Source organism: Centruroides sculpturatus, unplaced genomic scaffold (assembly GCF_000671375.1).
Source record: "Centruroides sculpturatus isolate CEXI.00-Female unplaced genomic scaffold, Cexi_2.0 scaffold2096, whole genome shotgun sequence".
Taxonomy (NCBI): domain Eukaryota; kingdom Metazoa; phylum Arthropoda; class Arachnida; order Scorpiones; family Buthidae; genus Centruroides; species Centruroides sculpturatus.
In genome coordinates, this window is record NW_019386432.1 from 28519 (window position 1) to 42264 (window position 13746).

Below are 13746 nucleotides of genomic sequence, written 5' to 3' on the forward strand. Positions count from 1 at the left end.
TTTCATGAATCAAAAATATCAATGATCTACCTCCACATTTTCATTCCTTTGTAAAAGTTTATTAAGTTGAACAAATTTATAAAATAAAGTTATGCTGCAAAGCATAGTTACATATATTTATATAAAATATTTATTAATTATATACAGTGGAACCTCAGTATACATCTGCTTTAAAATACGTCCAATTCAGAATACGCCCTGTTTGGACAAAACAAATTTGTCCAAACAGGGCGTATTCCGAATTGGACATATACGATTTAATTCAATTATACGCGCCATCTATGAACAAGTAGCACTATCGGTGTACTACACCAGACTAGACGTTCGCGGTGCTATGGTTTATAACTTTGTTAAATTTCTTCTGATTTTAATTTGTAAGTAACATTTTATTATTTTTATTAATCATGAATTGCAAAAGGGCAACAGAAAAATAAAAAAAATGACTAGAATCACAACGGAACTGAAAAAAGAAATTGTTGAGAAACATGAAGGTGGCACGCGTGTTCAAGATTTAACTGTTGCATTCCGTATTCCGAGAACGATATCGACAATCGTGAAAAATAAAGACATTATTAAATCAGGTCATTATTAAATGCGAAAGGGGTTAAAAATCAATTTCTAAACAGAGATCGAAGACATTAGATCATCTGGAATCTAATAGAAAGTACACTAAAAAAGATTGAAGCAAAGGAAGAAGTAATGGATCTAATAGAATTCGTATACAGGAGCAACTATTTCGAAGTCAACAATAAGTTCTACACGCAACAGACAGGCATAAGCATGGGATCAGTTATAGGCCCGAAGCTAGCAGAACTTGTCATGGTAGATATAGACCAAGCAATCAAAAAGTTTACAAGCATAAGGTTCTATAAACATTATGTGGATGACATAATTATACTATACGACCAAGAATTAACAAAATTAGAAGAAATAGAAGAAAAAATAAACAAATTAAACGATAACATCAAATTCAAGGTAGAAAATGAGGCAAACACAGAAATAAATTACCTCGACATAAAAATAATCAGGAAAGCAAACACGATTGAATTCAAGCTATACACAAAACCTTGCGAGATCAGAAAAGTGTTAAACTACAACTCAAACATTCCGCAGTACATAAAAGAAAACATTCGTCATGGAATAAAAAAAGATCGAGAACAGAACAAGCTCACTACAGACAAAGGAAAAACACCTCAACGAACTGCGAACAAAATTCCTATTAAACGGCTATCCAAAACAAATGCTAAACAACTGGGAAAGGAAAATGAACAACAAAAGGCTAGAAAATAAACAAAACGAAGGAAACACAGTACGATACATACCCTTCCCCTACATCCGTGGCTTCTTTGAACAGGTAAACAAAAGTTTTGATAAAATAAATATAAAGCTAGCCCCAACCTATAACAACTTGCAAAAAAAAATCCGGAAGACTGTACCTGACAGAAATAAACAACCAGACAAATACAACACTACCGAAGTCGTCTATAAAATACCTTGCACATGTGAACCCCCAAAAGTATACATCGGTAAAACAAAAAGAAAATTAGAAACAAGATTAAAAGAACACATCGCAGACCTGAAGTATAATAGAATCAACTCTGTTTTTTATGAACATTGCACGACCCACAACTGCAAAATAGATAAGAATGATGCAATAATAGTACACAAAGAAAAAAATTGGTACAAAAGAAAATTCAAGGAAAGCTACGAAATTACTATAAACAAAAATAATATTAACAAGAACCTAAGCATTGACATCCATAAAAACTGGCTACAATTATTAAAATAGAATGTTTATACAGTCGCAGGCGAGGCTGTGTGTAACACTCGGGAAGGGGTGACGTTACAAATTACGAGGCATGCGGGGGAGGCAGTCAAGTCCGGAGAAGATGGGAGGGGAAGGGAGCGGGAAGTACGGAAAGTGCCAGACTGATACCGTATACACAAGTCACAACCTATCGATGTAACAGACTGAAGAGGGGCGAAAGCCCGAAACGCATTTCTGTATGAATTAAAAGTAGATGATGGAATTATTTGTCAAGTGTCGATAAATGCACCAAGTCGTGACACAGAATTAGAAGAAACATTAGATCATTTCAAGAAATTGCTTTTGCTTTGGTTAACTGAAAAACAGTGTGCCGGCGACAGTGTATCGGAAGAAATTATTTGCGAGAAAGTTAAAAGGATACATGCTGATCTCGAAAAATCAAGCAGAAACTAGCGAGGAAAGAGAGGTGTTTAAAGCCAGCCATTTTTTTTAGATGAGAACAGATTAATCATTTTTACATTACTTCTTATGGAAAAGGTTGGTTTGGTATACATCCTATTCAGTATAAGTCTGAACACTAGGAACAGATTAAGGTCGTATACTGAGGTTCCACTGTACGAGGGTGAATCAACTATAAACAAGATTTTTGTTCCTGAGCAACTAAGGTTGGTAGTACAGGGCACACACATCTAGTCTGATTGGGTAGGGTCATTAGGAGTGGGGAACACCGGCCGTTTCACACTTTCAACCAATTCATCAGTAATGCTCACAATGTCAGAGAAACAGGTACACCCCTCTGTTGTGCAACACATAATCATACAATTTCTTGCTCTTGAAGGAGTCAATGCAACAGAAATTTTTTGCAGATTGACTGCACAGTTTGAGGATCAAACACTGTCAAAGACTCGTGTGTTTATCTGGCATAATGAGTGGACAGTGATTTTCCACTCATGTCTATGAGTGGAAAATCAGAAACAAGATTGCTGTCCTCGGACCAGCATCACAAGTGAAAACATTTGAGTGTTTCAAGACATTATTCGAAGCACAATCAATGCTGCTTACTATTGCGAGCTGTTGGATAAAGCTAAGACTGCATATCAGTGCAAGAGACGAAACCAACCGATTTGAGATGTCATTCTCCTTCATGACAACATCAGGCCCCATACTGCAGCTCTAACAGCCTCAAAACTTAACGAAATGCACTGAACTGTACTTGATCATCCTCCCTAATGCCCGGACCTACTACCCTACGATTTTCATTTGTTTGGGCCATTTAGAGAAGCTATAGGAGGGCAGCAATTTGAAGATGATGCAGGAGTGGAGGAATTCATGCACAATTGGCTCCCAACACAACCAACTTCATTCTACGATACTGGAATAAGAAACCTTCCTTCTCACTGGAAAAATGTGTTTCTATAGCAGGAAGCTATGTAGAAAAATAAATCGTAATGTTTTTTTTATTTTTGATTGATTTCTATCAATCAAATATATAATAATTTTATAATATTAAGTAATAAATAATTTTAAAACAAAATAAATCCCATTTATATTTGATCCCATTAATCATCATGTTTTCTTATATAATATATATAAGAAAACATGATGATTGTTATTCTGCAATACTTTAAAATAGCAAACAAATTTTTGGTTTAAATATCAGGTAATTATCATATCATAAGACTATACTATTCTAATTATAATTGTTGTTATACCATAATTTTTATTCTAAATGTTTAATACTGTAAAAATAGCATATTTTAAGTCTATTTTTATACTACCAGATACGCCATAAACATAATCGATGGGGGGATAATATCTGAAATGCATGTTTTGTTTGATTAAAGCCTAGCTTTATACCATTTCACCATTCCTTCTGTATGATAAGTCCATTATAGCAACTTTATGCTCACACAGTAGACATGAATGCAACCATCACAAGAAGCTTTTAAATCAAATAAATTATATTTAGCTATTTTACTTAATTATTTTGGTTCTTGCACATAAAATTACATAAAAAGCTTAATAACTTATAAATTGTCTCATTTGTAGATAATCTAGGATATTATCAAATTTACAAAATGATTCCTACCTAAATGTACCTGTTATTATTACATAATAGTAGTTATAATAATAGTTATAGAAATTACAATTATGTAGATACATGAAAATTCTGTAAAGTAATTTATAGAAAATTAATGGCATACATTTTTTTAACAAATAAAAAAAAATCGTAGAGCAAAAAATAATCTATTTTTTTAACCATTTTTTAAATAACACAACTAATACTAAGAAGTCACTTATACACTTATATAAGTACCATATTCCATTTTAAAATCTAGTTTGTATTGATTCCATTTGATAATTGTCTTATCAAATAAAGATAATTTTAAATGATTACTAGAGAATTTCCAAAAGTATCATCTTTGAAATAATTTAGTGCAGAATATATTTAAATTATAAATAATATTTTACATATTTTTATTTCTGAAGTTTATAAACAAAACATTCATTTTAAATGAACAAGTCACTTTTTAAAATGATTATTAACTATTACCAACTTATCAATAAAAAGATGTATGAAATTAAGATAACAGTAAATAATAATAATAATATTATTATTATAGCATATGGAGCCAGATCCTTTTAGTGTAGGTCAATAAACTACCCAAACATTAAATAATATAGAAAACATAAAGCAAAAAAACAAACAGCAAGCATGAAGACATTAATGATGATAAAAGATTTATTCACGTATATGCAGCACTTATCAAGAGATAAAACGAGTTAATAATTGTATTAAGGGTTGTAAATTGTAATAAATTCATATGTAAATCTCGTGTTTAACTTTTTAAATTGTCTTAATAAATCGACTGTATGGAAATATAGGTTTTATGCTTATTTCTTCGATAATTAGAATGGAAACGAAAATATAACTCACGTTGGAGCGAAGGGTTAATTCCTATTGTATTTTATCATGATTTTGCGTGCAATCATCAATGCGGAAGCGAGCTAAATTCTAATGACCAACATTTAAATCTTCGCAAACTCCCGAAAGATGCTCAGACGATTATTGTTCCTGAGCAACTAAGGTTGGTAGTACAGGGCACACACATCTAGTCTGATTGGGTAGGGTCATTAGGAGTGGGGAACACCGGCCGTTTCACACTTTCAACCAATTCATCAGTAATGCTCACAATGTCAGAGAAACAGGTACACCCCTCTGTTGTGCAACACATAATCATACAATTTCTTGCTCTTGANGATAACTTTGAATGGGTATACAGTATTTATATGAAAGCCCGAATTAAATAAAATTTCGAGTAATGGATTCGTTACGGAAGTGAATTATTCCGTTTCGTTTCTACGTTTTCGGCGTAAATTAGGACCTAAATTAAATTGTCGCTTAGAGGAAATTTACCTTTTCTTTTTTCGAACGAGTTTTTTTAGAGTCATTAGATAGCGGCATGAGAACGAATTGTTTCCAATTGGAGGATTCGGGTTTTGTGGCGCTCTATTCTTACGAGTTAGTAGGAATTCATCTCTTAACTCAAGAAAGTTAAAACAAATGAAAGCAAAACGAAACGGAACGACTCGCTTGTATTTTCTAAAACAAAAAGTTAACTGAAAAAGGTGAAAATGAAAAAAAAAAGATCCAATATATATATACTGTATATATAATTATTGATACAAAAAGCATTAGCATAGATAATTTAGTAAAATGAATAATAATGAAAACTGAAACAAATTTAAGAGCCATTTAAAATGCAATAAAATGAGTACAAACATTTTATTGCAATAAACGCAATAAAATGAGTACAAACAGTATATAAACAAATTGTTTAATATATATCTATAAATCACGAAATTAAATAGGAAAAAAAAAGTAAAAAATAAACGTAATAATTATGAAATACTGAATCAGTAAAAAATATAAACCACAAAAGATTGTAAAGCATGTGATACTCCCAGTGGCGTACCGTAGTGGGAGCGGCAGGGGCGGCCCGCCCCGGGCGCACTTTTTAGGGACTGCAAAATTACCTTTCAGGAGGCGGCAAAATTTGACAATAAATAATAATAATATCTTGTAAAAATTTGAAGCATCCTAATCTAAACTTGCATCGCGCCTACGATAGTGCTATCGTCCGGACAGTCTTGGAATCGGCTCGCCGGGTGAACTAATAACCTTTTTGTCCGAGGAATTCCTGCGAAACTTGTTGGCCCTTTTTTTTGCTTGTACGATTCATTCGCGTTCATATACACCACTAATATCCAATAGAACTATTTTAAACAGGCCGCTGCACTACCACCGTATTTTTCTTTGCTTGTTCTGTGACAAAACTGAATTTTGGTCTTTTAAATTGAAATACCTAAATAAGGGGGGCCGAAATTTTCCTCCGCCCCGGGCTGACACCCACGGTACGCCACTACATACTCCATAAATACAGTTAGCAAGTTTTTTCTTTCATTTTTGACTTTACCCTAAGATCCCTAAGAAGTTCTTTTTCCGTGCCCTTTGTGGGTTCAAGACTACAATATGATGGCCATGTGGTAGGCTGATGCCTCGACCATCCGGCTGTATACATCAATGAACGAGTGAATTAACCGCGTAACACCAGTAGTGTGTCGCTGGTTCGCACATTACCTATGGGTTGACCATACGGAGTTCTTCGGATTTTTTCACATGTCTAATACCAAAATAGGGGTCAGTTTCTCATAGAATGTTATCAGTAACGCGCCGCTCAGTAACGCCCCTTGGCAGATCGTTCATGTATTGCATTGCTTTCTTCCAATCTAAACAAACTATTCGTCCGTCTAATTTAATATATTATAATTAAATAAATAAATTACTATAATATATATATTATAATAATTTGTTAATCAAGATCGTATTTTAATTAATGACCAGCCTTAAATAGTGTAAATGAGAGAAAATGTAGCCAATTCGTATGACTTTAATGTGTGGATAAAGTAATAGAGTGCAAAAAATATTATATTCAACGATAGAGATATTTTAACATTAAAAAATAAATAAATAAAAGAAATAATAAATTAGACATTTTTTTTCCATTTTCATGTCTCAAGAGATGTGCAGAATATAAATATCGAAACCCACAAATTTAAAAGTTTATCCAATCATCTGGGTAATAATCGAAGAGGAGGAGAAAGATACTAGAAACATTCTTTAACAGTATTACGCGAATATATTTCAAAAGTATTAAATTTCAGTGTGTAATTTTTAAGCTATTGACTTAACGTCAAATTTTGACAATTACTACTGTATATTAATAAATGCGCCTTTTTAGAGTCGCTACTCAATTAATTTTCGAAAACATTCGAAAGAATTCTCAAAGAACAAATAACTTTCGATTACAAAATTTATGAAAAATGTCAGTAATCGATATGAAACCGGCTTTAACAGTACGTACTCGACCTAAGAGGACGTTTCTGGACATTGTGCAACGTTATTCCCCTTTGGTTTTAAACGAAAATTGGTTTGAGGAGAGACTCAAAGTAAGTCTAACCAGCCTTATGTTTACGTAAATAATACGCTTTAATGATTTTAGGTTAAAAATTATAGTAGATACTGTAAAAAGCGCCAATTCTAAGAAGCCGGAACCCATTCGGCCTCCCAGTAATATTTTAAGTGGTGCTGACCCCATTAGAGTTGGAACCCATCGATCCTGTTGTATCTGTGATATCTTATCATTTTCCTTTTAAAAGATTTTTTTAAAACTATGCCTTAGTTTGAAATCATGAAAATGAACGTAAAGCGTAGACTATTCATTTTATAAATTTTTCGTTTCTAGATATTTTCATTTTATATACTGTTCTACTGTTCTTTGAATTCACACGCACACGCACACACACCCACACATGTAGTAAGTAGTAAGAATAAATCAAATTTAGTTAATTAAACACAAACTTAGACTTTTATACAACACAATCCTCGAAAATTTAATTGAGGATAACAATTTTATTTAAAGATGCTGTCAACACATGCTGTTATATGAAATTTTTATGAAGGGGAGGACGGGGCAAGTTCGTCAATTAAATTTTCTTTGAAACAAAATAAAATGAGACTCTCTTTAGAGACTAGACAATTGAGTTTTAATTAATGACGACTTGTTAAGTCTGGTGTCTGTGTTGTTCTCTGACAAGCGTAGTTGAAACATCTAATAAATTGTTTGTTTCATTCAATTTCTTATAATATTTTGCTTTCATTTATTTAAAATTGGCATGTTTTGTTATAATTCCATAATAACGAAAGTTATTTTTCCTGTTAGAAGGATAAAACATTAACTTATTCACGTGGCAGATCATGGCTTGGTACCTTATTCTCAGGGTTCCACTTAATGTTTCTAAATCATGACTATTGTGGCATCTTCGGCAGTGTTTCCAATCGTGTTTTGCTATGGTTTGATTTGGTCGCAAACAATAAACAACAAGCAGAAGAAATAACTGGATCCCCATACAAAGCCACACCAGAAGTCAAGGCTAAAGTTAAAAAGTCAGGAACTTGCAGAAGGGCAGTGGATTTGGAGAAATTGGATTCGAAAAGTTCACTAAAAGAAAGGGGCAGAAAAGTCCTAAAGAACCGGAAAATGACGATGAAAATACTTATTGCATATATTGTTGAATGAACAATATGGAACTACTCAGGAAAAGTGGATTATGTGCTGCAAGTGTAAACTGTGGGCTCATGTGGACTGTACAGAAAATGAGTTGGTTCAATTTATTTGCGATATTTGTAAGGCATAGCCTAAAGAATTTGTTGTTAAGCATATTTCATTACTACTGTTTGTTCGAGTTCACTAATTCATTTATATTGCTTTTAACTTGCATAAAGATGTTTTCAATTATTATCTGTTTGATTTTTTTGTAATTAATTTTAGTTTACATTTTCTTTACTTATATATGTCTTTTAAACTCGAATTTCGTTGTTATAATATTAAATAAATTTTTGGACTTGCGTTTCTTTGATTTAATAGTGAATTCCAATTTATGCATTGTCAATAACACAAATTTATTTATCTGTATATCTTGCCCCATTACTGTTGCCGAAATTGCCCCTACACCAGGAGCAATTTCGGCAACTACTATCTTTTTACAAGGTTATTATTCTTATGATTATTTTTATTTTCAAACTGATTTTAACCAGTTCTATAGTAAGGTAACACTCTAGTAGACAATAAACAAAGCTTTTCTTTCAGTTTACAGCAATATTTGTTATACTAAATTTAAATTATTCTTATCGTGCCGAAGTTGCCCGTCCTCCCCTATATTTTAAATAACCTGTAGGTACTTAGGCCTTTTTTCGCTACTCACCATGGGTTCGGTTAGACCAGGAGTCTCAAACTCAAACTCAGCAAAGGGCCAGCCAGTCAAATACATGTATATCAGACACGGGTCGTATTCAATATTATTCGGTAAACCAAAACATATTGTAATGAAAGAAATGCACTAACAAAGACCCTTTTGTTGCCAGGCCTTTACGACTTACGTAAACGGTTAGAATTTTTCTGTTTTAATCCCCGCAAAATGTTCGGCTTTGATTTCTAAAACATTGAGTTTTAGAAATCATGAAAGCCGCGGGCCGGATATCAAGCTGTGAGGCTCTGGACAGGTCCGAACCCTCACTAAAATTCGCTTTAAAATAATTTTGTTTTAAAGAAAAAATATAGTAGTTAGAAATAGATTTTTGTTTTATGAAAACGCGACGCTAACTTTTAAACAATAGAAGAATGTAAGTCCGTCGACCATCTCCGGTTGCAGATCGAATTAAACTTCGATTTTGACCTCTCCCGCGCCCCCGAAAGGTTTCGACTTGTCATCAGGTGACGAGGAGAGACCAATCGGAAAGTGGAATCGGAGGAAAACGGATAAAACCCTGGACATTCAAGGACGCGACGGCTTCTTCTCCCGAAAGTTCCAAGTGGCGGATCTATTGTTGTGTGTGTGTCTCGCGCCCATCTTCGTCTCCATCTCTCGACCTCGGATCGACATCTTTCCATCAACGGAAGTCGACCGCATCGTCCTGGAGTCGTCGAGACATCGATGGAATTGTTCATTCGCGAACCAGGGATACTCCTTCAAAATGGGACTGTCTTGGAAAGGAGAGGAAGACCCACAGGCCGCAGCCGACACAGAACTTCCAAGATCGCGGAAATCTTGTAAGCTTCTTTCGTAAATAAACGGGTTGTGTTGTTTGTAAAGGAAGCATCTATCTCTGACTCAACTGTTCCCACATGTCGTTGATTGTTACCGCTCGGCAGTCCAGACGGCAATATATATCGCATATTATCGTTAAGCAGATGTGCGGTTTCGCCCGCGTAGGATTCAGTTTGTGATTATAACAGTATCAGTAAAAAATCAATATACAAATTTTTATCACTCCCAAAGTGAGTATTTTTATTCAAAAATCACATAAATTTTCATTGTTAATTTTTTAAACATGTACATGAAAGTAGCGGGAAATTTTTTCAGCGTTTTTTGTATTTTTTATATTTATATTTTATTTTGTACAAGTCCGGACACGTGCACTGCGTATCTCGCCGACCACGTGACTGCGCCGCGCGGTTACCTATCTCGTATACGTACGCGTCTTGCCCCTCGCCACCCGCTGACACCAAAAATATAACGCTTACCTAGATGATATCTTTTAATTTATATGAATGTTTAACGGAATAATATACAGCCTATGTCCATTCTGAAGGTCTATTCTAAATATTAGTGAAAGAATTTTTGAAATCGGATGAGTAATTTCGGAGATTACCTCCTAAATCCAAACTTACAAACTTTACCTCTTTATAATATTAATTAATATAGATATAGATTACGTTTTTTAAAATTTCTCCTCCCTCGTCCCCACAAAGCCTTAATGGGCCTTATCCGGCCGCGGGCCTCCAGTTTGCGATCCCTGGGTTTTATTAACAATGGAGGTTGCTAGGTGGTAAGGGATGGGGCCCGACATTTCCGGGATTGACATTTCATAAAAAATTTCTGGGAAATTGCTTCCTTCGATTCGATCTCGAGTCCCCCAAAGCGGTAGGTTGCTGTTTTAACCATCTTCAACTATCCGGCCGAAAATAAAAACTTGTGTTAATTAACTATTTCAAAAATGGCAATTTTCAGTAAGTAGTTCAGAAAAAAATATGAATTTTTAGTAATAAAATACGAGCAAAATTGTATTTATACAAAATTCTTATCATTTAGTATAAGCACAGCATTGTATTATACTGGTACATCTTGTATATTACAGTAGAGTCCCGTTTGCTTAAATTTGGTTTGATGGAATAAGGCAAAGGCAATCTGCCAAGAGAAATGTCTCCTAGGAGCACTTTCAATGGTAAACTAGTCCCTATTTAAGTATTGGACAAGTAAAGAAAACTCGGAAAACTCCACGTACCTATTATTCAGGCTCAAACGCAGAACGAACCACCAGTGTTTAATGATTTCATCAACTTGACCACTGGTTAAGTTCCGATTAACCGAGACCCGTATATCCGAAGTAAATTATGGAAGAATATTTAGTCAAAAAGACAAGAGAACGTAGTACAGTATGGTTTGTTTCACAAATCTTGATCAGGTGATGCGCAGGATTTAATTTTATTCTGGAAACTTTTCAAATATTACACATACGAATTTTAAAAAAGTAAAGAAATTTTAATTGAAATCGTAAGTGTACATTTGCTCCAATAAACATAGTTGTAAATAAAATTAAATGTTTTTAGTGTATCGTAAAGAACACTAAAAACATTTAATTTTATTTACAACTATGTTTATTAAAGGGAAGGTATAAAAAACTCTACGTTCTTCCGCACATAGGGTTTTTTATACCTTCTTCCTCCCAGTCTCTTCTCCTCATTGGTCGGGCATCCCCTATTCTTGCTCCCCTGTATTCTCTCACCTGTCTCCAGGTAGAATTCTCCCTATTCTTGTTCCCCTGTATTCTCTCACCTGTCTCCAGGTAGAATTCGAGACCAGTTCGGGTCGCGCGAAAGGTCTGCCCGGAATGGTTTACCTGACACCATCCTTTAGACTCTGATCGGCATTTACCTCTTAGGAGGTCTTTCTATGGGCAATTGGCTCCTATTTAGATGTTAAACACGTGAAAAAACTCGGAAAACTCCACGTGGCCAGCCCGTTAGTGAGGTGCGAACCCGCAACTAACTACCAGTGTTCAGTACTTTCATCCACTTTGTCACTGGTGGGCTAAATAATAATCATTATTATTTACTACAGTATTTTATTTTATTATTTTAATTTCGAATTTTAGAAAATATTTATAGTTTTGGTTGATTTTTCCTATTTTAATTGCAAATGTAAGCAAAATTAATAGCTTAACTTTATGATTTTTTAATTTTAATTTTATTTGTTTATTATCTTGTTTGAAATTATTTCGATAAAAATTCTAAAGTTATTTAAAAATAAACCAGCAACCAGTTGCTCAGCTTTCCCCGGCAACATTTAAAATTTTGGTGGCGCCATCTGTTATCTTTTATCATATTTTATTAAAAAAACCATTTTATATTCTTTTAACTATTAGAGGAGAAGATGGTATTATGGAACCCAATTTTCATTTTAGTGAATTGTAAACAAGGTATCATAACTACACTCACATTTTTTGTGCGAAAAGTACTGATAACTGTTAAACTAGATGTTCCTAATTGGATTTTTCGCTAGTTTAACTATAAGTATGGCTTTTGAAGGCTTTTGTACAAAAAGTCAGAAAGTAGCCTTAGGGAAAACCGGGTGGTAATATGGAACCTTAATGTATGTTTTCAAGAAATGCTTTAATATGTCCAAAAACAAATAGGAAATAATTAAATAATAGAATAGAAAAGAATGTTAAATAATTACAAAATTATTTACTCCAATGTATTTTATCGCAAAAATGATTTAATAATAACAATAATAAAGAAATGTACAAAGAAGAAGCTAATCATTTAAAAAAATCACAAATATAATGCTCCTATAGTGTTAAGTATCTATTTTTACTTTTTCATTTTCCTTCTATTTTTTCATTCATCTACCACATACTTTTACAAAAGTTAGACTGGTTCCATATTAAAAGCACCAATGGGGTCCGTATTTCACGCATCGCCATCTTGAATTAACTTATGTCTGTCAAGACCAAATTTTAAAAAACGTGAACATCACACAGATTAATATGTATCCCTAAGTGTCTGGAACGGAATACATGCACCAGTGAACCTACAACTACACGATTTATATTTTAAAAATAATTAAATTCACTTAGCATTCAAAACTTTTGAATTTCGAAAAACACAAAATGCTAATTCACTACGGATAACCGTTTAACTGAAGTGAAACGGGTTTTCACCTTACTATGGATGTCTTCCTAATGCAATTCACCTTTATTATCAGTTTAAAATGGAGGGGTTCCATAATACCTGCAGGGTTCCATAATACCACCTTCTCCCTATACTAAATTATCCATTGAGAATAAAGAGCAAATTCAGAAGAGAGCCAAAATATAATCATCTTGTAAACCATGTTAAGAATCACGTGTCACATTTTATATATAGGCTTTACATTTTCAGGTTTGTACAATAATATACGGTGACGTTTCGTCACCGTATTATATTATTGTACAAACCGTTATTCGTTATTTTTAAAAAAAGTCTAATAAAAAAAACAATATCATTGTTTCCGTTATCTAAATATATAAAATTACTTGTCCTGACTGACTGACTGAGTCACTGATTCATCATCGCCCAGAGCAAACCGCTGTACCTAAAGATGTGAAATTTGGTCATGAAAACGCACACTAAGAAGGGATTTTTCGAAATTCCCCCGCGGGAGGGAGAGGGAGAGGATTAAGGCTTAACCTGAAGCACGGCTTCTACTGCACTATTTTAAATGTAATTTTTTGTTTTCAACTATGTTTAATCTTCATTGAGTACTTAGGTGTATTAAATTAATAGCATTTCAGACATTGTTATAAATATTTTTAT

At 33.6% G+C, this 13746-nt stretch overlaps 1 protein-coding gene across 1 annotated transcript in view; it reads right to left on the minus strand.

The window, feature by feature from the left end:
* LOC111614944 (zinc finger protein 652-like) overlaps positions 1-4833 on the minus strand; it is a 24946-nt gene extending 20113 nt beyond the window's left edge. Inside the window, exon 1 of the mRNA XM_023356318.1 lies at positions 4707-4833. The gene's annotated coding sequence lies outside the window, so the exon portion shown is untranslated. The remainder of the gene's footprint in view (positions 1-4706) is intronic.
* Positions 4834-13746: the final 8913 nt, after the last annotated feature.